This window comes from Hypanus sabinus, chromosome 1 (genome assembly GCF_030144855.1).
Source record: "Hypanus sabinus isolate sHypSab1 chromosome 1, sHypSab1.hap1, whole genome shotgun sequence".
Taxonomy (NCBI): domain Eukaryota; kingdom Metazoa; phylum Chordata; class Chondrichthyes; order Myliobatiformes; family Dasyatidae; genus Hypanus; species Hypanus sabinus.
The window spans coordinates 99,782,125-99,805,056 of record NC_082706.1 but is presented as its reverse complement, the minus strand read 5'-3'; the positions used below and the strand labels follow the sequence as shown (position 1 = coordinate 99,805,056).

Here is a 22,932-nt window from a genome sequence, read left to right as displayed (position 1 = left end):
AAAAAGCTTTTGCTATCCTCCTTTATATTCCTGGCGAGCTTGCGTTCGTACCTCATTTTTTCTCCCCGTATTGTCTTTTTAGTTAAGTTCTGTTGTTCCTTAAAAACTTCCCAATCATCTGTCCTCCCACTCACCTTAGCTCTATCATATTTCCTTTTTTTTAATGCTATGCAATCTCTGACTTCCTTTATCAACCACTGTGGCCCCTTTCCCCCCTTTGAATCCTTCCTTCTCTGGGGAATGAACTGATTTTGCACCTTGTGCATTATTCCCAAGAATACCTGCCATTGCTGTTCCACTGTCTTTTCTGCTAGGCTATCCGTCCAGTCAACTTTGGCCAGCTCCTCCCTCATGGCTCCATAGTTTCCCCTGTTCATCTGCAACACTGACACCTCTGAGCTGCCCTTACCCTTCTCAAATTGCAGATAAAAGCTTATCATATTATGATCACTACCTCCTAATGGCTCCTTTACTGCGAGACCACTTATCAAATCCTGTTCATTACATAACACTAAATCCAGAATAGTCTTGTCCCTGGTCGGCTCTCGTACAAGCTGTTCCAAGAATGCATCCCGTAGGCACTCTACAAACTCCCTATCCTGTGGTCCAGCACCAACCTGATTCTCCCAGTTCACCTGCATGTTGAAATCCCCCATAACTACTGCGACACTTCCTTTGCCACATGCCAATGTTAACTCCCTATTCAACTTGCACCGAATATCCATGCTACTATTTGGTGGCCTGTAGACAACACCCATTTGGGTCCTTTTGCCCTTACTGTTCCTCAGTTCTATCCACACAGACTCTACTTCTCCTGACCCTATGTCCCCCCTTGCAAAGGACTGAATCTCATTCCTCACCAACAGGGCCACCCCACCCCCTCTGCCCACATTTCTGTCCCTACGATAGCACGTATACCCTTGTACATTCATTTCCCAGGTCTGATCTCCCTGCAGCCATGTCTCCGTTATCCCAACAACATCATAGTTACCCATTCACACCTGGGCTTCAAGCTCATCCGCCTTATTTCTGATACTTCGTGCATTCAGATATAGAATTTTTTACCCATTTCTCCTCTCTCTGTTTGAATTGCTGCCTATTGTGCATAACCCAGCTCCCTGAACTCCCATCGGGCTATACGCCCCTAGAATTTTGTTGTCCTTCCTAAATTTACTTATTCTTTCAACACATTTAACTCCATGTTCCATCAGACCATCCCTCTGTGCATGAGTCCTCCTTATCACTTGTTCTGCCCCACCTTCCTCTACTACACACTTGATATTCCGGAACCGTGTTGTCCCCACCTGTCCTTTATTCTTCCTCTCGCTACCCTCCCTCACATTCTGGATCCCCACCCCCTGCAAATTTAGTTTAAATCCCCCCAAATGATTGTATGTCTATCTCAGCTTATCACAGAGTCATAATGCTGCACAGCACAGAAACAGATCATTCAGCCCACCAAATCTATGCCAACTGTTGCAGTCATCTGAGTGTCTAGGAGGCTTCTGCAAGCACATTTTTCATTCTACCTTTACTTTGCTCTTTCATGACAATAAATTTGACTTGATTTATCACACCTACTTGCATTCTACTTATGCTCAAAACCGTGTGTTTTTAGTTCATGTCATGGGTAATATTGTTAACCTTCTTGCCTTTTACAGCTTAGTGCTTCTTGGTAAGAAGTCACTGCTGAATAACAAATGATGCTTTCCAAAGGATATGATGGTATAGTGATTGTACTAATTATCCACCTAGCCTGGGATAGTGATCTCGTGACCCAAGTTCAATTCTCACAATGGGTGATTCAAATACAGTCAATTAAATACATCTGGAATTAAGAAACTTGGTTCCTTAATGGTAATCATGAAACAAGCAGATTGTTGTTTTCTAAACAAACAAGTAATAGGAATGTCAATCTGCTGTCTTTTTTGTGCCTAGAGACAAATTAATATACTGTAGGAAACTCTAGGGCAAATCTAGAATTTCAGAATCAGGGGCCACCTAAGTAAGTCAGAGATGAAAAGGAATTTCTGTTCTCAGGGGGGAATCTTTGGAATTCTCTAACTCAGAGAGCTGTGGAGGTTTATCACTAAACACATATTGGTTAAGATAGATTACTGATGTACATCAATCAAGGATTAAGAAGAAAATGGGTAAAAGTCAGAGAATGCTTACAATCACATATAACATGTGCCTTATTTTATTTTGCATTGTTTTTATGCCTTTAGCAACTAGCAATATACTATTTCAAAGGGAAAAAGTTCAAAGATTGTCATTAAAACAAAACAGCTGGTCATTAATTTTAGGAATGGACGGTGCACACACTTCTGTTTATGTCTATGGAGCTGAAGTGGAGACGTTTGACAGCTTAAGGTTTCTAGGAGTGAACATCACCAAAAGATTGTCCTGGTCCAAACACGTGATACCGTGGCCAAGAAAGAACACTAGCACCTCTAAGGAGGCAAAGGAAATTCAGAATATCCCCATTGACCCTCACTAATTTTCATGGATGAGCCTCTGAAAACCTCCTATCTGGATGCATCACGGTTTGGTATAGCAACTGCAGACAGTTAGTTGTGGACATAACTCTGTGAGCTGCAAAAACTCGTCTCCTCTCAATGGACTCTGCCCACATTTCCTTCTGTTTCGGTAAAGCAGACATTCTCACTTCTCCATGGATACAAAAGCCTGAAAGCACATACCACCAAGCTCAAGAACAGCTTTCACCCTACTGTTAAAATCCTATTGAATGGTCCCCTTGTGTGACAAAATGGATTCTTGACCTTACATTCTACCTCATCATGGCCTTGCACCTTAATTTGTGCCTTCTCTGTAATTTCTTTGCAACAGTACTACTTTATTCTGCATTTTGTTATTGGATTTAATGAAATGCAGAATTTATTTGTATTACCTTGAAGTAGTCATGTGATGAAATGATCTGAATGAATAGCATGCAAAATGAAGTGTTTCACTCTACCTAGGCATCTGCGACAATGATAAACAAACTACTAAAAGTAGATGGGGAAAAGACATGTAGCCCATTAATTTGATTTAAAATCTAAAAATAAAGAATAGGTATGTTATCTATGCAAAGGGATGGGTCAATTTCAAGGCCTGGCTGCTACAAGATGGAGCAATCTGAGAGCGACAACAAGGCCTTAGGAGATGAAATTTGATGGATCTCCCAATGGCCTTTTAGCAGATCATTGGTATCAAAAGCCTTTGAGCCGGTTTAGATGATTATAAATATTTATAATTATTCAAATGGATTTAAATCATTACAGAATAAAATTATGAAAAATGCAATAAATTCTCTTGAACAAATTTAAGGGCTATAAATTTATAAAATAATTAATTTTCAGTAAAATGAAGACAAGAAATAACTAATTTGCAATCAGTCAAACTTGAACGGCCCTTGCTACATTTGTCCACATTTCTAGTGTAATACTGAAGGGCCATATGTGAAGAGACGGGGACTTTAACTCAGTTCAGTCAATTCCTCAGTGGTGAGCTTTCTGGCGAAGCAGCAACTCAGAATCTCAAACATACGACGTCCAGTGTGGTCACAGTTTCACAGAACATTACTGCACAGTACAGGCCCTTTGGTCAACCATGTTGTGCCGATCTATTCACCTACTCTTAGATCAATTTAGCCCTTACCTCTGACATCACCTTCAATTTTTCTATCATGCATGTGCCTATCTTAAAGTTTTTTAAATGCCTCTAATGTATCTGCCTCTACTACCACCCCTGGCAGGGTGTTCCACACACCAACCATTCTCTAAGTAAAGAACTTACCTTAATACTTCCACCCAACCACCTTAAAATTGTACCCCTTTTTTATTAGCCATTTCTGCCCTGGCAAAAAAGTCTCTGGCTATCCACTTCAGCCATGCCTCTTATAACCCTATACATCTCTATCAAGTCACCGCTCATCCTCTTTTGCTCCAAAGAGAAAAGCACGAGCTCACTCAACCTATCTTCATAAGACATGTCCTCTAGTCCAGACAACATACAGTTAAATCTCCTCTGCACCCTGTCTAAAGCTTCCACATCCTTTCTGAGATTCATCCATTCTGAGACAATAAGAAATCTACACAAAGTTCTAAGTGTGTTCTACACAGGGTTTTATAGAACTGTAACATGACCTCGCAGATTTTTAACTCAATCCCCTGACTAGTGAAGTCCAGCACACCATAAATCTTCTTAACAAACCTATCAACGTGCATGGCAACTCTGAGGGATCTATGGATGTGGAACCCAATATCCCTCTGTCCCTCCACACTACCAAGAATCCCGCCATTATCCCTGTTCTTGCCTTCAAATTCAACATTCCAAAATGAATCACTTCACATTTTTCTGGATTGAACTCCATCTGCCACTTCTCAGCCCAACTCTGCATCCTGTCAATGTCCCGTTGCAACCTACAACAAGGCGCCACACTTTCCACAACACCACCAGTCTTTGTGACACCTGCAAACTTAATATCCCACCATTCCACCTCCTCATCCAAGTCATTTATGAGAATCACAAAGAGCAGAGGTGCCAGAACATTCTCCAAGCACCTTAAAACTGTGCCCTCTCGTGTTAGCCATTTCATCCCTGGGAAAAAGCCTCTGACTATCCACACAATCAATGCCTTTCATCATCTCATACACCTCTATCAGGTCACCTCTCATCCTCCGTAGTTCCAACGATAAAAGGCCAAGTTCACTCAACCTATTCTCATTAGACTTGCTCCCTAATCCAGGCAACATCCTTGTAAATCTTCTCTGCACCCTTTCTATAGTTTCCACATGTTTCCTGTAGTGAGGTGACCAGAAATGAGTACAGTACCCCAAGTGGGGTCTGACCAGGGTTCTATACAGCTGTAACATTGCCTCTCGGCTCTTGAACTCAATCCCACAGTTGATGAAGGCCAATGCACCATATGCCTTCTTAACCAGAGTCAACCTGCGCAACAGCTTTGAGTGTCCTATGAACATGGACCCCAAGATCCCTCTTATCCTCCACACTGCCAAGAGTCTTACCATTAATGCTATAATCTGTCATCATATTTGACCTACCAAAATGAACCACCTCACACTTATCTGGGTTGAGCTCCATCCGCCACTCCTCAGCCCAGTTTTGCATCCTATCGATGTCCCGCAGTAACCTTTGACAGTCCTCCGTACTATTCACAAAACCCCCAAACATTGTGCAGATTTACTAATCCATCCCTCCACTTGCTCATCCAGGTCATTTATAAAAATCACGAAGAGAAGGTGTCCCAGAACAGATCCATGAAGCACACCACTGGTCACCAACCACCATGCAGAATATGATCCGTCTACAATCACTCATTGCCTTCTGTGAGCAAGCCAATTCTGGATCCACAAAGCAATGTCCCCTTGGATCCCATGCCTCCATACTTTCTCAATAAGCCTTGCATGGGGTACCTTATCAAATGCCTTGCTGAAATCCATATAAACTACATCTACTGCTCTACCTTCATCAATGTGTTTAGTCACATCCTTAAAAAAATCAGTCAGCCTTGTAAGGCATGACCTGCCTTTGACAAAGCCATGCTGATTATTCCTAATCATATTATGCCTCTCCAAATGTTCATAAATCCTGCCTCTCAGAATCTTCTCCATCAACTTACCAACCACTGAGGTAAGACTCACTGGTCTATACTTTCCTGGGCTGTCTCTACTCCCTTTCTTGAATAAGGGAACAACATCTGCAACCCTCCAATCCTCTGGAATCTCTCCCGTCTCCAATAATGATGCAAAGATCATTGCCAGAGGCTCAGCAATCTCCTCCCTCACTTCCCACAGTAGCCTGGGATATATCTTGTCTGGTTCTGGTGATTTATCCAACTTGATGCTTTCCAAAAGCTCCAGCACATCCTCTTTCATAATGTTTATATGCTCAAGTTTTTCAGTCCGCTGTAAGTCATCCCTATAATCACCAAGGTCCTTTTCCATAGTAAATACTGTAGCAAAGTATTCATTAATACCTCCGCTTTCTCCTTTGGTTCCATATGCACTTTTTCACTGTCACACTTGATTCACACTATTTTCTCAGTTCTCATTCTCTTGCTCTTCACATACTTGTAGAATGCTTTGGGGTTTTCCTTAATCCTGCTCGCCAAGGGCCTCTTCTGGCTCTCCTAATTTCATTCTTAAGCTCCTTCCTGCTAACTTTATAATTTTCTTGATCTCTATCATTACCTAGTTTTTTGAACCTTTTGTAACTTATCCTTTCTTCTTGACTAGATTTTCTACAGCCTCTATACAAGAAACACCTTACTAAAATCCAAATACACCATATCCTCTGCTCTATCTTCATCAATGTACTTTCCCACATTCCCAAGGTGTCAACCAGGCTCTCGAGGCATGACCTTCCCCTCACAAAGCCATGCTGACTAGCCCCAATCAGACTATGACTTTCCAAATACCCATAATTCCAATCTCTAAGAAAACTCCCCAATAACTTTCCCACCACTGAATTAATACTCAATGGTCTATAATTCCCAAGGTTATCCCTACTCTCTTTCTTGAAGAAGGGAGCAACATTTGCCATGCTTGAATCATCAGGTACAACTCATGTGACTAGTGAGGATGCAAAGATCATCACCAAAGGAACAGCAATCTCTTCTCTTACTTCCCATAGTAATCTGGGGTATATCCCGCTTGGCCCTGGACTAATCTATCCTAATGTTTTTGGAAAGCTCTATCATATTCTCTTTCTTAACATGAACATGTTCAAAAATATCATCCTGTTTAACACTGCCTTCAGAAAAGGCAATGTTCCTCTCACTGGTAAATATTGAAACAAAATATTAAATCAGGAAATCCACTTACTCCTTGGACACGGGGCACATTTCCTCTACTATCCCCAACCTGTCCTACCCTCAATATGGTCATCCTTCTGCTCTTCGCATAATGTAGAATACTTTGGAGCTTTCTTAATCCTACTCACCAAGGCCTTCTCATGCTCCTTCTAGTTCTCCTAAGTCTATTCTTCAGCATCTTCCTGGCTACCTTGTAACTCTCTAGAAGTCATGTCAGATCTTCGCTTCCTAAATCTAAAGAAAGCTTCTTTCTTCCGACTGACTAGGTGTTCCACCTCTCTTGTCAATCATGGTTCCTTCACCCGACCATCCTTTCCCTGCCTCAATGGAACAAACCTATCCAGAAATTCCTGAAGTGTTCTCTAAAAAAGCCCTCTATATTCCTGTTGTGCATTTCCCTGAGTACATCTGTTCCTAATTTATGCTCCCTAGTTCCTGCCTAATGGCATTATAATTCCCTTGTCCACAATTAAGACTATAAAGTATAGGAGTTGAATTAGGCCATATGGCCCATTGAGTCTACTCTGTCATTTCATCATGGCTGATCCAATTTTCCTCTCAGCCCCAGTCCCCTGTCTTACCCCATATCCTTTCATATCCTGACCAAACAAGAATCTATCAACCTCTGCCTTAAATATACATAAAAACTTGGCCTCCACAGCTGCTTGTGGCAAAGAATTCCACAGATTCACTCCTCCGCCAAAGAAATTCTTCATCATCTCCATACTAAAAGTACGTCCCTCTGTTCTGTGGCTGTGTCCTCAGGTCTTAAACCTTCCTGACATAAGAAACTTCCTGTCCACATCCATTCTATCAAGACCTTTCACCATTTAATAGGTTTCAATCAGGTCGCCCTTCATTCTTCTGAATTTCAGTAAATACAGACCCAGAGCCATCAAACATTCTTCATGTGGCAAGCCATTCATTCCTGGAATTATTTCTGAGAACTCCCTTTGAACCCTCTCCAATTTAGGCACATCCTTTCTAGGATAAGGGGCCCAAAACTGCTCACAATAGACAATAGACAGTAGGTGCAGGAATAGGCCATTCGGCCCTTCTAGCCAGCGCCGCCATTCACTGTGATCATGGCTGATCATACACAATCAGTACCCCGTTCCTGCCCTCTCCCCATATCCCTTGACCCCGCTATGTATAAGAGCTCTATCTAACTCTCTCTTGAATACATCCAGAGACTTGGCCTCCACTGCCTTCTGGGGCAGAGCATTCCACATATCCACCACTCTCTGAGTGAAAAAGTTTTTCCGCATCTCTGTTCTAAATGGCCTACCCCTTATTCTTATACTGTGGCCTCTAGTTCTGGACTCACCCATCAGCAGGAACATGCTTCCTGCCTCCAGTGTGTCCAATTCCTTAACAATCTTATATGTTTCAATCAGATCCCTTCTCATCCTTCTAAATTCCAGTGTATACAAGCCCAGTCGCTCCAATCTTTCAACATATGACAGCCCCGCCATTCCGGGAATTAACCTTGTGAACCTACGCTGCACTCCCTCAATAGCAAGAATGTCCTTCCTCAAATTTGGATACCAAAACTGCACACAATACTCCAGGTGGGGTCTCACCAGGACCCTGCACAGCTGCAGAAGGACCTCTTTACTCCTCTTCTCAATTCCTCTTGTTATAAAGGCCAGCATGCCATTAGCTTTCTTCACTGCCTGCTGTACCTGCATGCTTGCTTTCATTGACTGATGTACAAGAACACCTAGATCTCGTTGTACTTCCCCTTTTCCTAACTTGACTCCATTTAGATAGTAATCTGCCCTCCTGTTCTTGCCACCAAAGTGGATAACCTCACATTTATCCACATTAAACTGCATCTGCCATACATTTGCCCACTCACGCAACCTGTCCAAGTCACCCTGCATTCTCATAACATCCTCCTGACATTTCACACTGCCACCCAGTTTTGTGTCATCAGCAAATTTGCTAATGTTACTTTTAATCCCTTCATCTAAATCATTAATGTATACTGTAAACAACTGCGGTCCCAGCACTGAACCTTGCGGTACCCGACTGGTCACAGACTGCCATTCCAAAAGGGACCTGTTAATCACTATTCTTTGTTTCCTGTCAATCAGCCAATTTTCAATCCATGTCAGTACTCTGCCCCCAATACCATGTGCCCTAATTTTGCCCACTAATCTCCTATGTGGGACTTTATCAAAAGCTTTCTGGAAGTCCAGTACACTACATCCACTGGCTCTCCCTTGTCCATTTTCATAATAACATCCTCAAAAAACTCCAGAAGATTAGTCAAGCATGATTTTCCCTTCATAAATCCATGCTGACTTGGACTGATCCTTCTACTGCTATCCAAATGTGACATAATTTCCTCTTTTATAATTGACTCCAGCATCTTTCCCACCACTGACGTCAGGCTAACCGGTCTATAATTCCCTGTTTTCTCTCTCCCTCCTTTCTTGAAAAGTGGGACAACATTAGCCACCCTCCAATCAGCAGGGACTGTTCCTGAATCTATAGAACATTGGAAAATGATTACCAATGCGTCCACGATTTCTAGAGCCAGCTCCTTAAGTACCCTGGGATGCAGACCATCAGGTCTCGGGGACTTATCAGCCTTCAGACTCAACAAATCTATCCAACACCGTTTCTTGCCTAATATAAATTTCCTTCAGTTCATCCTTTACCCTAGTTCCTTTGGCCACTATTACATCTGGGAGATTGTTTGTGTCTTCCCTAGTGAAGACAGATCCAAAGTACCTGTTCAACTCATCTGCCATTTCCTTGTTCCCCATAATAAATTCACCCGTTTCTGTCTTCAATGGCCCAATTTTGGCACAATATTCCAAGTAAGGCTTCACCAGCTCCTTATAAAGTCTCAACATTACATCCTTGCTTTCATATTTTAGTCCTCTTGAAATAAATGCTAACATCACATTTGCCTTCTTCACCACAGATTCAATCTGCAAAGAAACCTTTAGGGAATTCTGCACAAGGACTCCCAAGTCCCTTTGAGCCTCAGTTTTTTTGTATTTTCTCTCCATTTAGAAAATAGCCAACCTTTTCATTTCTTCTACCAAAATGCATGACCATACATTTCCCGACACTGTATTCCATCTACCACTTCTTTGCCCATTTTCCTAATCTAAGTCCTTCTGCAGCCTCTCTACTGCCTCAAAACTACCTGCTCCTCCAACTATCTTCATATCATCTGCAAACTTTGCAACAAAGCCATCAATTCCATCATCCAAATCACTGACATAAAGCGTAAAAAGAATTGGTATTGGTTCCAACACAGACAGCCAGCAGCCAGCCAGAAAAGGCTCCCTTTATTCTCACATTTTGCCTCCTGCCAATCAGTATCAGTGGCTATAAGTAATCAATTCTAGCAGTTATTTGGCATCTCTAATTTGCAACAGTGAGTTACAGTGCCTTTGTAGAGGGTAATTCAAAGTCAATCACAACACAATCGCCCTGATACCACGCTGATTGGAAAACTAGAAACAGGGGATGCCATCTCATATTAAGGGGTCAGAAAATCAGAACAAAGATGAGGTGAAATTTCTCCATCTAGAGCTTAAGGAATCTTTGGATTTGTCTACCTAATGCTTAGACATTAAATATATTGTAGAATGTAAAACAAAACATGGGATATGGGTTAGTGCAGGAAAGTGTCAGTAAGAATAAGATCAGACATTATCTCCTGAATAGTGGATTAAGTGTGAAAAGTGAAAAGAGTGAAAAGTCCACTCCTGACTCTCTGCTTACAAAGGGATGGACATTAAAGACAGTAGACTTCTTTTGCAAAAGGACACTGGCCCTTGAAGGGCAGTCTTGATTACGGTGGCTCACCACAACCCACCACCCCCCAAAAGCCCATTATAGAGTTAGTTCTTGGAAAGGCTACCTTATGAACGCAATGGCCACTCAACTCTTTGCAAACTGTGGATTTGCTAAGAAGGGATTGAGGATCATTATCAGGTTCATCTCAAGCAGCTAACAGAGGACTCTCTGATCTATGGACTGTTCCCAGGGGCACACATTGAGACAGACCTCAAGTGCTGCTGGGAAGCCATCAGCTAAGTGAAAGGCCTGAGTCTTGTTGGTCTTCCAGCCCTTCGAGATGTTTGTGTGGGAATGCTGCTGACTGGCACATTCCAGGCTCCAGGAATACATGCTAAGGAACATGTGGTAAACTATGTATACATGTCTGGACACGCGCCTCTGCTGACTGTTCCTGTGGCTCTTCCCACAGACCCCTGTATAAAGGTGATTGGGGCACTGCTCCTCCCTCAGTCTCCGAGATATCGTGCTCCCTTTTTGCTGTTAATAAAAGCCTATCGTTCACTTCCTGTCTCCGAGAGTTCTTGATGGTGCATCAGAACGCATTGAAGCTTGATGTGTAAAGGCACTGTGGAAGGGACCTCAGATGAGGGAGGGCTTTTCCATTACAGGACTTGGAGGGGCTGAATCTGGTGAGAAAGCCATTGTAATGGTTTCATGGTGTCACATGAATGGCAATAGCAGTATGCTTGAAAAAGTGTTAACCCAACTGAAAATATTGACCAAATGACCTTAACAATGCAAAGAGTTTTGCACAGTGTTTTTGCTTTTGTATGCTAGCACAACTGATGAAGCAAACCGAGTATGTTTAGATGCTTTAATATGGGGAAACATGGAAAACTGTCAGGGTCCCTATCTGACTGCCCATCAATTCAAGCACCCTTTATAGTTCTGATGGATGACACCAAGAAGGAATAGTAACAGAATGATGAAATGAGTGGCATCCTTCTGTGCTCTGTTAGCCCACAAACCTAAACAGCAGGCAGGATGTGAGGCACAAAGGGGCCAAGAGACAGATAAAATTAATGCTGTAATCACAGTGGATTCCGCAGTCAATGAAAGACAGCTGATCTCCCACAGAAACCGTGACCTATTCTTTGTGAAATGGGAGACAGAGAATCGGAAATGAAAGGACTCACAGATCAGTTTCATTGAGGAGTTCTAAAGAAATGACACAACATAAAAGTCTGGCGTTGATACAGTGTGGAAAGACAGACCTCTGGAGAAGGTACATGAAGGCAAGACTAATATAAAGCACAGCAGGATACAGAGCAAGTGCACAAACCTTTATAAATCAGTCAACAACTAACTAATAAAGTAATAAGCAGAGAATTTGGTTTGTAATTTATACTGTGTGTCATTCTCTGCTCTAGCTTTGAAGTGTGTTGTGAATGCATCGAAGGCTGATTAAACCAGCTGGGTGCGCAACTCTTCACAATAACAGTGCTTGAGATAGGAATGGTCGCAAAACGGCTCCTATCAATCAACAGCCATTCAAGACATTTTCCCCCAAAACACCAAGCCCGCACAGGAAAAATATGGAAACTCTTCAAACTGATGCCATTGCACGATTTTCAGATAAACTTTTCAGATTAAAAGACTTTCAGTCCACGTAAAGAATCTCAAACCAAAATGTTGACTGTCCATTTCCCTCCAGAGGTGCTGCCTGACCCATTTAGTTCCTCCAGCCTTTTGTGTCCTGCACCACATTCCACCATCTGTAGTCTCTTATGTCTCCACATATTCGTTGCCTGCTTTCCTTCTGCAGGTTACTACTGAACCTACTACTACTACCTCCAGAGGAGGGCATTCTAAACCACAGAAGATCATTGCATAAGAATACCTCTTAATTTCCCCTCTGGCTTTTTTTTCTTTGTCATTTCCTTAACTCTGTGTGGTTCTGATTAAACTGCACCCCCAACTCCCACCACTATAAATGTTTCCTTTTATCCATCCCAACAAATATTCTTCTAATTTTTATCAGTAAACATCCTCTTGGTCTCCTCTGGTTAATCCCAGCCTCCCCTATATAATATTGTTGCAAGGTTTTCATTGTACCTGTGCATACATATACCTATGCATATGACAATGAACATGAACTTGACTTTCAGACTGGTACTCAATTTATCAATAGATCCCATTATTTTGGAAAAGCGAAACAATGCTTTTTTTTGAAGTTTTGGAGTTCACTGTGAATGTATCCAATGTAATAGAAGAGTGGGACTTGACGTTAGCAGTACACTTGGATTTGAAGGTTTTCGTCAAGATCATACACAGGATAACGAACAAGGTTTCAAGTTTAATATAACGTTCCTTGGAATGTCCTCATGCTATCATCCTTCTTGACTACACTTGCCGATGTAAAGCAATTTTTCACTTTTACACTTGCCGTTTCCATATAACCATTTAAGATATCACTATAGATTCATGGAGAGAGCTCACTGCCTTGAAAAGTTCTTGGCAAAAAGGATTAAGCTGAGTTTCAAGTCATTCTATACATACATCAAGAGCAAGAGGATAACTAGGCAGAGGGTAGGACTACTCATGGATAAAGGGGGGGGGGAACCCTTGCTTTGATGCAGAGAATGTGAGTGAGGTACTTAATGAGCACTTTGCTTCAGTATTTATCAAGGAAAAGATATGGAGGACCAGGAGATCAGTGCTGAGTGTATCAATATGTTAGGGCATTTAGAGGTTAAGGAGGAGGGAGTATTGGACATCCTAATGAATAATAAAGTGGATAATTCTCAGGGCCTGATGGGATTTACCACAGGTTATTGAAGGAGGCAAGAGATAAGATTGCTGGGGCCTTGACCTCATGACCTCTCCAGGCACAGGTGTGGTCCTGGAAGACTGGTTAGTAGCTAAAATACCTCTATTTAAGAAAGGAACAAGGGAACATCCTGGGAACTGTAGACTAGTTAGTTGCAGGAAAGTTGCCAGAGAAGTTTCAGAGGGATAGAATATATGAGTATTTGGAAACCCATGGCCTAATTAGGGAGAACCAGAATGACTTTGTGTGGCACAGGTCACGTCTTCTCAACTGGATTGATATTTTTGACAAGGTGACAAGAGAGACTGATTAAGATAGAGTAGTAGATGTTGTCTACATGGATTTTACGGCATTTGACAATGTCCCTCATCAGAATCAGAATCAGAATCAGACTTTAATCGCCAAGTACCTGTGCACATACAAGGAATTTACTTCCACCAGATGTTGTCTCTCTGCTCATAACAATAATAATGATAAATATAAATGAAAATATAGATTATACATACAGGTAGTGCAATCCAAGTAATAGTTAGCTGACAGTTAACCGGCAGTTAACTGTTCAGCAAAGTGACCGCAGTAGGGAAAAAAACTTCTCCAGTGCCTATTAGTCTTAGTCTGGAGGGATCTGAAGCGCCTACCGAAGGCTTATCCAGAAGATTAAGGTGCATGGGGTCCATGGTGAATTAACTGTTTGGATTCAGATATGGCTTGGGCATATAAGACAGAGAGTAGTGGTTGAAAGGACTTATTTGAGCTGGTGGTCTGTAATTAGTGGTGTTCCACAGGGATCTGTACTGGGACCTCTGCTCTATGTGATTTATATAAATGACCTGGTTGAAAATATAGACGGGTGGGTTCGTAGGTTCTGGATGACACCAAGATTGGTGTAATTGTGGATAGTGTAGAAACTAGTAAATAATATAGTGTGATGTAGTTCAGTTGCAAATACAGGCAGAGAAATGGCAGATAGATTTAACCCAAATAAATTTGAGGTGTTGCACCTTGGCAGGGCAAATGCAAGGAATCAGTGCAAGGTCCTTAACAATGTTACTGAGCATTGAGATCTTGGAGACTAGGTTCATAGCTCCATGAAAGTGGCTTCAAAGGTTCATGGGGTAGTTAAGAAAACTTAAGGAATGCTTACTTTCATTAATCCAGGCATTGAGTTCAAAAGTCGAGGTTATTTTGAAACTTCACAAAACTCTAGTTCGGCCACATCTGGAGAACTGCATACAGTTCTGGTTGCCCCACCATAGGAAAGTTGTTGAGGCTTTGAAGAGGGTGCAGGAGTGGTTTACCAGGATGCTGCCTGTTTTAGAGGTTATGTGCTATCATGAGAGGCTGGATAATCCTGGGTTGTTTTCTCCGCAGCAGCAGAGGCTGAAGGTAGATCTGATAGAGGTGAATGCCTGGAATTCACTGCCTGATATGGTGGTAAAGGCAAATACATTAGAGGTTTTTAAGAGATAGGCACACAGATGTAGGGAAGACGAAGGGATATAGACATTGCGTAGGTAGGAAGGATTAGTGTTTGGGTGTTTTGGATCTGCTTTTTAATTGATTCAGCACAACAGTTGACTGTCTTCTATTACTTAATGTATTTGTCATATTTGTCTGATTGTAATATCCCTCTGCAATTTTCTTTTTATCATTATCACCTCCGATGCCCTAAATAAAAACAGGCTATTAAAATGTTGCCTATATAGATTTTAGCAAGGCGTTTGACAATATCCCATATGGTAGGCTGGGTCGGATGTTTAAAGCGCATGGGAGCTGGCTATTTGGATCCAAAATTGATTGATGATATGAGGCAGAGGGTGGTGGGAGAGGATACTTTCCTGTTTTCTATGTCAGTAATGTACTGCAAGGATCAGTACTATGGCCTCTATGACCTACGTTGTTTAGGATATACTGGTAATGGCATTGGTTTATTGTCACGTGTATCAAGATACAAAGAAAAGCTTGTCATGCATATCGTTTATACAGTTCAAACAAGTAAGCAATAAAATAATAACGTATAAAAGCTACCAAAGGACTACAGTGTAGGTGGAAAATAAAGTGCAATTAATGAGGTAGATTGTGAGGTCAAGAGTCCATCTTATCATACAAGAGTCTGACAATAGTGGGTTGAAAGCTATCTTTGAGCCTGGTGCTATGTGCTTTCAGGCTTTTATATCTACTGCCTGATTGGGGGGGGGGGGGTGAAGAGAATGTCTGGGTGGGTGGGGTCTTTAATTTTGCTAGCTGCTTTACTGAGACATTGAGAAGTATACACAGAGTCCAAGAAGGGGAGGCTGGTTCTTGTGATGTGCGGAGATGTGTCCACAGCTTGCTGCAGTTTTTTGGTGCCACGTGTAGAGCAGTTGTCATACCACAATATATATTAAAGACTTGGAAGTGAATGTAGAAGATATGACTAGAAGGTCTGTGAATGACATCAAAGAAGGTGGTGTTGTGAAGAGTGAAGAATGTTGCCTTTTGCTATAAAAGGATAGAGCTCAAATAGACAGATGGGCAGAGTGTTGGTAGATGGAATTTAACCCTGATATGTGTCAGACGATGCATTTTGGAAATCAAACAGATGGTAGGACATATAGAGTAACTGGTAGCCACATTGGTGTTTCGGGTCTGAGATCCTTCATCACAAGGAGAAAATAACCTGAGTCTGTTGCTACCCACATAGCCATGTAATGATGGCAACACAGTGGCGCAGCTGGTAGAGGCACTGCCTCACAGCACCAGGGACCTGGGTTCAATTCTGACCCTGGGCGTTGCCCATGTGGAGCCTGCATGTTCTCTCTGTCACCACGTGGATTTCTTCAGGGTGCTCAGGTTTCCTAAAGACGTGTGGGCTGTGAGTTAATTGGCCAACGCAAAATGCCTGCAGTGGGTAGGTGACATAGTTTGGTATTGATAGTAACAATAAAGTGTGATTAGTGTAAGACAGGGATTCACAAATTTCTTTTTGCCATGGACCCTTACCATTACCTAGGGGACCGTGGACCCCAGGTTGGGAGCCCTTGTGCAGGCAGCTTCTTGATGCTTAGAATAGACTTGATATGCTGAATGGCTTGTTTCTGTGCTGTCAGATTCTGTGATGAGCATGGGATAAATACTGTTCTGAATTTACACAGTCAGAGACATGCCTGGGACTGAAGTCTCTTTAGGTTGGGTGCTTGGATTAGGAAAATTTTGCAGGATTAAACGTTCACCAGACTGATCCTGAATGGGGCAACCAATTTCCCATTTAGTTACCAAATGTCTCATCCTGTTTGAGCAAATCACGGTTCAGTGTAAAACTCTTCTCTATGAGTCACTCATTTCTCTCTCCGATCAGGAAAGAGACCGTAGTTCATAGGATTGGATTTATGTATAATTTTATTTAAAATCAATGTGATCATGCAATTAATTTGTTTCAGAAAATGCTTATGACAATTTTAAGAGGCAAATATTTTAGGAGGAGCTCTGCAAAACCAAATCCCGCCAACAATTTGTCCAGCACAGTCACCCTGATACTACAGCCAAGAAAGCACAGCAAAGCCCCCGCGTCACCTGAAGGCTAAGGAATCAGCAGCCACTGATGACTCCGACCAGATGAACCATAGAAAACATCCTACCGAGATGCATCACAGCTCGATATGGAAACTGCTCTGCCAAGGCCACGAGAAACAGCAGGAAATTATGAACGCAGCCAGTCCATCATGAAATCCAGCCTCCCCTCCACTGACTTCATCTACACCTTCTGCTGATTTGGGAAAGCAGTGAACATAATCAAGGATTTCCTTTCATCCTGGTCATTCGCTCTTCTCCTCACTCCTACTGGGCTTGAGATGATGTACCACCAGGCTCAAGGACAACTTCTATTCCACTGTTATCAGACTCTTGAATAGGCCTCTCTTATGCGAAAGTCTTTCCCAGATACCAAATCATAACCCTTACACTTTATTTGTCTACCTGCACTGCACATTCCCTGTAAATGTAACACTACATTTTACATTCAGTTTTCCTTTTTATTCCCTCTATGTTCTTATGCATGTGTGGAATGATATGTCTGGAATGGCGTGGGAACTCTGTATCTTGGTGCATAGGACAAATATAAACCAATATTAATGCCTATAGTTAGAGTATGGTCCGAAACTCATACATCTGCTGCTGCTTCAAATCGATAAACACCGGAAATACTCAGCAAGTCAACAGCATGTGCATGGAGAGAGACTTAACTTTTCGGGTCAAAGACCCCTTCACCAGAACACGGAGCTTCCTACTGTGAGGAATAGACAAAGTGAATGACTTGGATGTCTTTGAGTGAGATGGAGGAAGGTATATTGACAGTGTGAGATGAAGCAAGATTGAACATGACTTGATTGAAGCATAATATTTGCATCTATTGGTTGGCTGAAGCAATCTCTTTTTCTCCTTTACATCTTTTCGAATTCCATTGTGGAACTCTCTATAAACCCTTTTAAAGCTGTAGTAAGCAAGTTATGTTACCAACTGTGAATAAAAGTCTCATTTTTAAAGCTATTATGCAATTTAACTTCACTATCACAAAAGATACCAGTTACTAAGATGGTTAGCTTGTGGCCAAAAAGTGGTAATTTAATACAACACTTAGAGTCAGAGAGTGTGCTAATAGCTGCCTGGAGCCACTGCCCTTTTTAATTTGAACATTTATGCCGAAGAAAGCAATCAGTGACAACATTAATTATAAACATTTGAGCCAGAGTGCCCAATACTTGCATTTGGTCTCCGTCACTTCTCATCACTCTGGCTCTCCCATGTATCATTCACACTTATCATGATGTACTTACTTATGTGACTGCCTTCTATCATAGACTGATGTCTTCTTCACAAGATGATTCCACTGCAGGCTTAACTATCAGACATGATTCCTAATGACCGTCTCTAACTAAGAACGGCACTTGCTGAATATTAAAACATCCAAAGCATAAATAGCTAATGCTAATGAATTTGGATGGATCTTTACTCTTTGACCAAAGTATTATATATTCTGTGCTGTCACTTCTGTCTTATAATTATATCCAAGATAAGGGGTTTAGGGGGGGAATGGGATTAGACTGCTCATCTTTTTGAGGCTGCCCCACTTATCAACAACTGGCTTGTATCCTAATACCAGACGTACCCCAAAACAACTATTTACAATCACAGATAGGGTGAATGCACACTGTCTTTTTCCCAGGGCTGGGAATCAAGAACTAGATGTCATAGGTTGAAAGTACGAGGGAAAAATATAACTGGAAGCTGAGGGGCAACACTTTCACCCAGAGAATGGTCAGTCTATGAAATGAGCCATCAGAGGACACGGTTAAGACAGGCACGTTAACAATATTTAAAAGGTACTTGGATAGGAAAGGTTTAGAGGGATATGGGGTAATTGCGGGTAAATGGGACAAGCTTAGATGGGAACCTCGGTCAGTATGGACTGGTTGGGCTGAAGGGCCTGTTTCCGTGCTGTGCAGCTCTATCAAACACAGTTTGTGAATGCTCTGTATTTGCACAAGTGGCACTGCTGTCTCACCCAGGCCGAACCTGGCTTCGGGTGCTGTCTGTGCGGAGTCTACAAGTTCGCCCTCCGACTATGTGTGTTTCTCCAAAGAGCAATGGTTTATTTGCATTCAAAATGTGTGCTTGCTGTTAATATAACTAGCGATTGTGAATTACTCCTAGCATCAGTGCCTGGTTAAGAGAATCAGGGGGCTTTGAGAGAAAAGTGAGTTATAGAGAAATCACTCGAACAGTTGGCGTAGACCTGATGGGTTAAATAGACTCTCTCGATGTTCATAGGGAAGTGTGAATGTTACAATTAGTTTTCCTGTCAGTATGGATTCCTGACAATCAAAAACAATTTCTCTAATTGTCCAAGCACTGGGTACAGTTGTGCGGTCAACAAAATGTTTGTGAGACATCATGATTCACACATAGAATTGAAAATTAGAGTATTAGAAAATCATTCCCCTATGATGCCTTATATTGGACGTCTTAGAGACAGAACCCACAGTCCATCTAGCCCTTACCAGTGCCTATTCTGCTTCCCTGCTTCCACTCGCTTTTCTCCATATATCTCTCCATTCCCACCCCCCCTATCTTGTCCAGTCTTCCCTCCAATGCATCAGTTCCAATTGTGCAGGAAGGCAGACTGCACTGTTGGCAGAGCTACTGCCTTATAGCACCAGACACCCAGGTCCAGTCCTGACCTCAAGTCCTGTCTGTGGAGTTTGCACATCCTCCCTGTGACCATGTGACTTTTTCCAGTTTTCTTCCACCTCCCAAAGACATGTAGGTTGATTGGCTGCTGTAAATTACTCCTGCTGTGTAGGTGCATATTAGAATCTGAGGGAGGGGGGAGCAGAAGAGTATGTATGGAGAATAGAAATGGGATTAATGCAATGTAAACATTACATTATAACGATTTTATTTAAGTTGCCTCTGTCTGCTCTTCCTTTTATAATACATACACCTTGTATTTCTGTCAATAACAGTACTGTATGTCTTGAAGATGGATCATGGCCCAAAAGGTCAACTGTTTATTCATTTCCATAGATGCTGCCTGACCAGCTGAGTTCTCCAGCATTTTGTGTGTGTTGCTCTGCATGTCATAGTCTGTTGTAATTAATTTTACTGAAAAGTTACAGCAAATTTGTACAGGATCTTTATTAGATCACACCTGCAGACCTGTGCAAAGTTCTGATCTTCATATTATCAAAAGGATTCATAGCCAAAGGAAATGCACAGCAAATTTCCTAAACTTACACTTGAACTTGAGATTTGTTTTTGATTTATGAATTTTTCTGTAGCATCCAGCTTTCTTCCCCATTTCTAATTTCCTTGTGCTGAGTGGCTTCCTGGAATAATGGAGACAGTAATTGGGTGCGGCTGGGTCTATATTTATAGAAGACCAAACTATATAAGGACTGTAGACAGGCCAGGTCATACTCAGTGCATGGCTGGCCTTGGGTAGTGTTAATAAACTGCAAGATTTTGAGGCAGAAACGCATAGTTCTCGGGAAGTGGCAACACAGGTAGATATAGTGGTGAAGAAGGCAAATGGTATGTTTGCTTTCATCGGCTGAGGCTTTGAGTATAGGAGGTGAGACTGATTAAGCTGCACGTGGAGTATTGTATGCAGTTCTGCTGGCCCTGCTATTGCAAGAGTGTGATGAAGACAGAGAAGGGCAGCAAAGATTCACAATGTTGTCTGTCTGGATGGTTTGAGTTAAAAGGAAAGACCAGAAAGGTTGGGCTTGTTTCCTCTGCAGAGGAGGAGGTTAAGGCGTGATCTTACAGATATTTAAAAACTCCAAAAGGCATAGACAGGGTGTATAGTCACTGTCTTTTTCTCAGGGTACAGTAGTCTAAAACCAGAGGACATAGTATTAGGGTAAGAGGGGAAAGATTCAAAGGGGATCTGAGAGGCAAGTGTTTCCAGATAGATGGTGATGTCCATATGGAGTGAGCGACCAGAACAAGTTCAATTTTAGCATTCAAAAGGCCTTTAGATGGGTACATGGATAAGAAATGAATAGAGAGACACAGGACAAGGGTCAAAGGTGAAGGATCAGAGAGGTATGGGTCCATGCAGGCAGATGGGACTAGTATAGACAGGCGTCTTGTTTGACATCGACAAGTTGGGATGAAGGACCTGTTTCTATGCTGAGTAACTCCATGAATCCATGTAGGAAGAAGTTAGGACATTAATAAAACAGATGGGTTTTACAACAAATGTTTTGTGATCACCTTTACTTCCTAGGCTATTTTTAAAATTAAATTATACATTATGAACTGAATGTATTTTTTACATCTTCTACAGTGGGATTTGAAATCGCGTCTCTGGGTATTAGTTTAGTAATTAAACCACTGCACCACCATCTCACCCTGATCTAACCATCGGGAATGACAAGCTCATCTCTTTAGAAAAATGAACACTGAAGTGGGACCTGATGGCACTTTATGAATATGAAAAGGTTCGGAAAGATAGCTGCAGAACAGACACTTACACTCAAGGGCACGGACAGAACCAGGACTCATGAATATATGATAGCCACTAATAAATTCAATGAGGAATTCAGGAGCAACTATGACCAAAAAGTTAGAATTCACTGTTATATGTTACTCTGCTTAGTACAGGGTGAGCATACAAGGAATCCTGGAACTTGTTGAAATATATGGGGCTTCTTTACACCCAGAAATATGCCCTCAAGCATGATTTCAGTGAATGGAGGATCAGGCCCAGGTGATTAGAAAGCCAGCTCTTGCTCCTAAATCTAATGATTCAATGCTTTATAAGATCCAGAGTGCAGTGACATCAGCTGAAGCAATTAAATGCACGGATAACCAGTAAATACCTGACAATGCAAAACTACTAGATCAGAAAATTTCCTGTGGATAGTATACCTTCTCAACAAACAATATTATTTTCTGCTATGCTAATCAAATTTGTGACCTGCTTTTTGCTGATTTATCCGTACCACTGGATCTGGACTTCTGAGGTCGAGAGCATGGAACTGCCCCAGTGCAATGGCTTTTCCACTTTAAGAACTCTCCCACACATTTCCTGTCAGTGTCAGACACAATGGACAATCACCACGTATTCTAATAACAGACACTGGCTTCGTGGGAGAAGCCAGAGAGTAGAAGTAGATGGCTCCCTCTCTGGCTGGAGGCCTGTGACTAGTGGAGAGCCGCAGGGATCGGCACTGGGTCTGTTGTTGTTTGTTGTCTATATCAATGATCTGGGTGATAATGCAGTTAACTGTGTCACAGGTAGATAAGGTCATAAAGAAACCTTTTGGCATATTGCCTTCACAAACCAAAGTACTGAATACAGGAATTGGCATGTTATGTTGAAGTTGTGTAAGACACTGGTGAAGCCTAATTTGGAGTATTGTGTGCGGTCTTGGTCACCTACCTAGAGGAAAGATGTCAATAAGATTGAAAGAGTGCAGGGAAAATTTACAAGGACGTTGCAAGGACTTGAGGACTTGAGTTATAGGGAAAGGTCGAATAGTTTAGGAGTCTGTTCCCTGGAATGTAGGAGAATGAGGGGAAATTAAATAGAGGTGTACAAAACTATGAGGGTAAATGCAAGCAGGTTAAGGGTGAAAGGTGAAATGTTTAAGGGAAACACAAGAGGGTGGTGAGAGTGCGGAACAAGCTTCTAGTGGACGTGGAGGACCTGGATTCACTTTCAATTTCACTTTATTATTAAGAATAATTTGGAAAGATACCTGTATGGGAGGTGTATGGAGGGCTAGGGTCTGGGTGCAGATCGATGGCACTTGGCAGATTAATAGTTCATCATAGACTAGATGGGCTGATGAGCCTGTTTTTGTGCTACACTGTTCTGGGACGCTATGACTCTGATTCATCCAAGAGTTCTAACTGCCCAACTAGAATGATGTCACTAAACAGGAAAGGATGCAGAGAAGTTTCACGAGAATGCTACCGGGACTAGAGGGCTGGAGTTAGAAGGAGAGAC

The 22,932-nt window shown here is 42.0% G+C and overlaps 1 protein-coding gene across 14 annotated transcripts in view; it reads right to left on the bottom strand.

Moving 5' to 3' along the window:
• The window catches only part of znf516 (zinc finger protein 516), a 138,369-nt gene that overhangs the window by 22,738 nt on the left and 92,699 nt on the right, over nt 1-22,932 (bottom strand). The window lies entirely within an intron of this gene.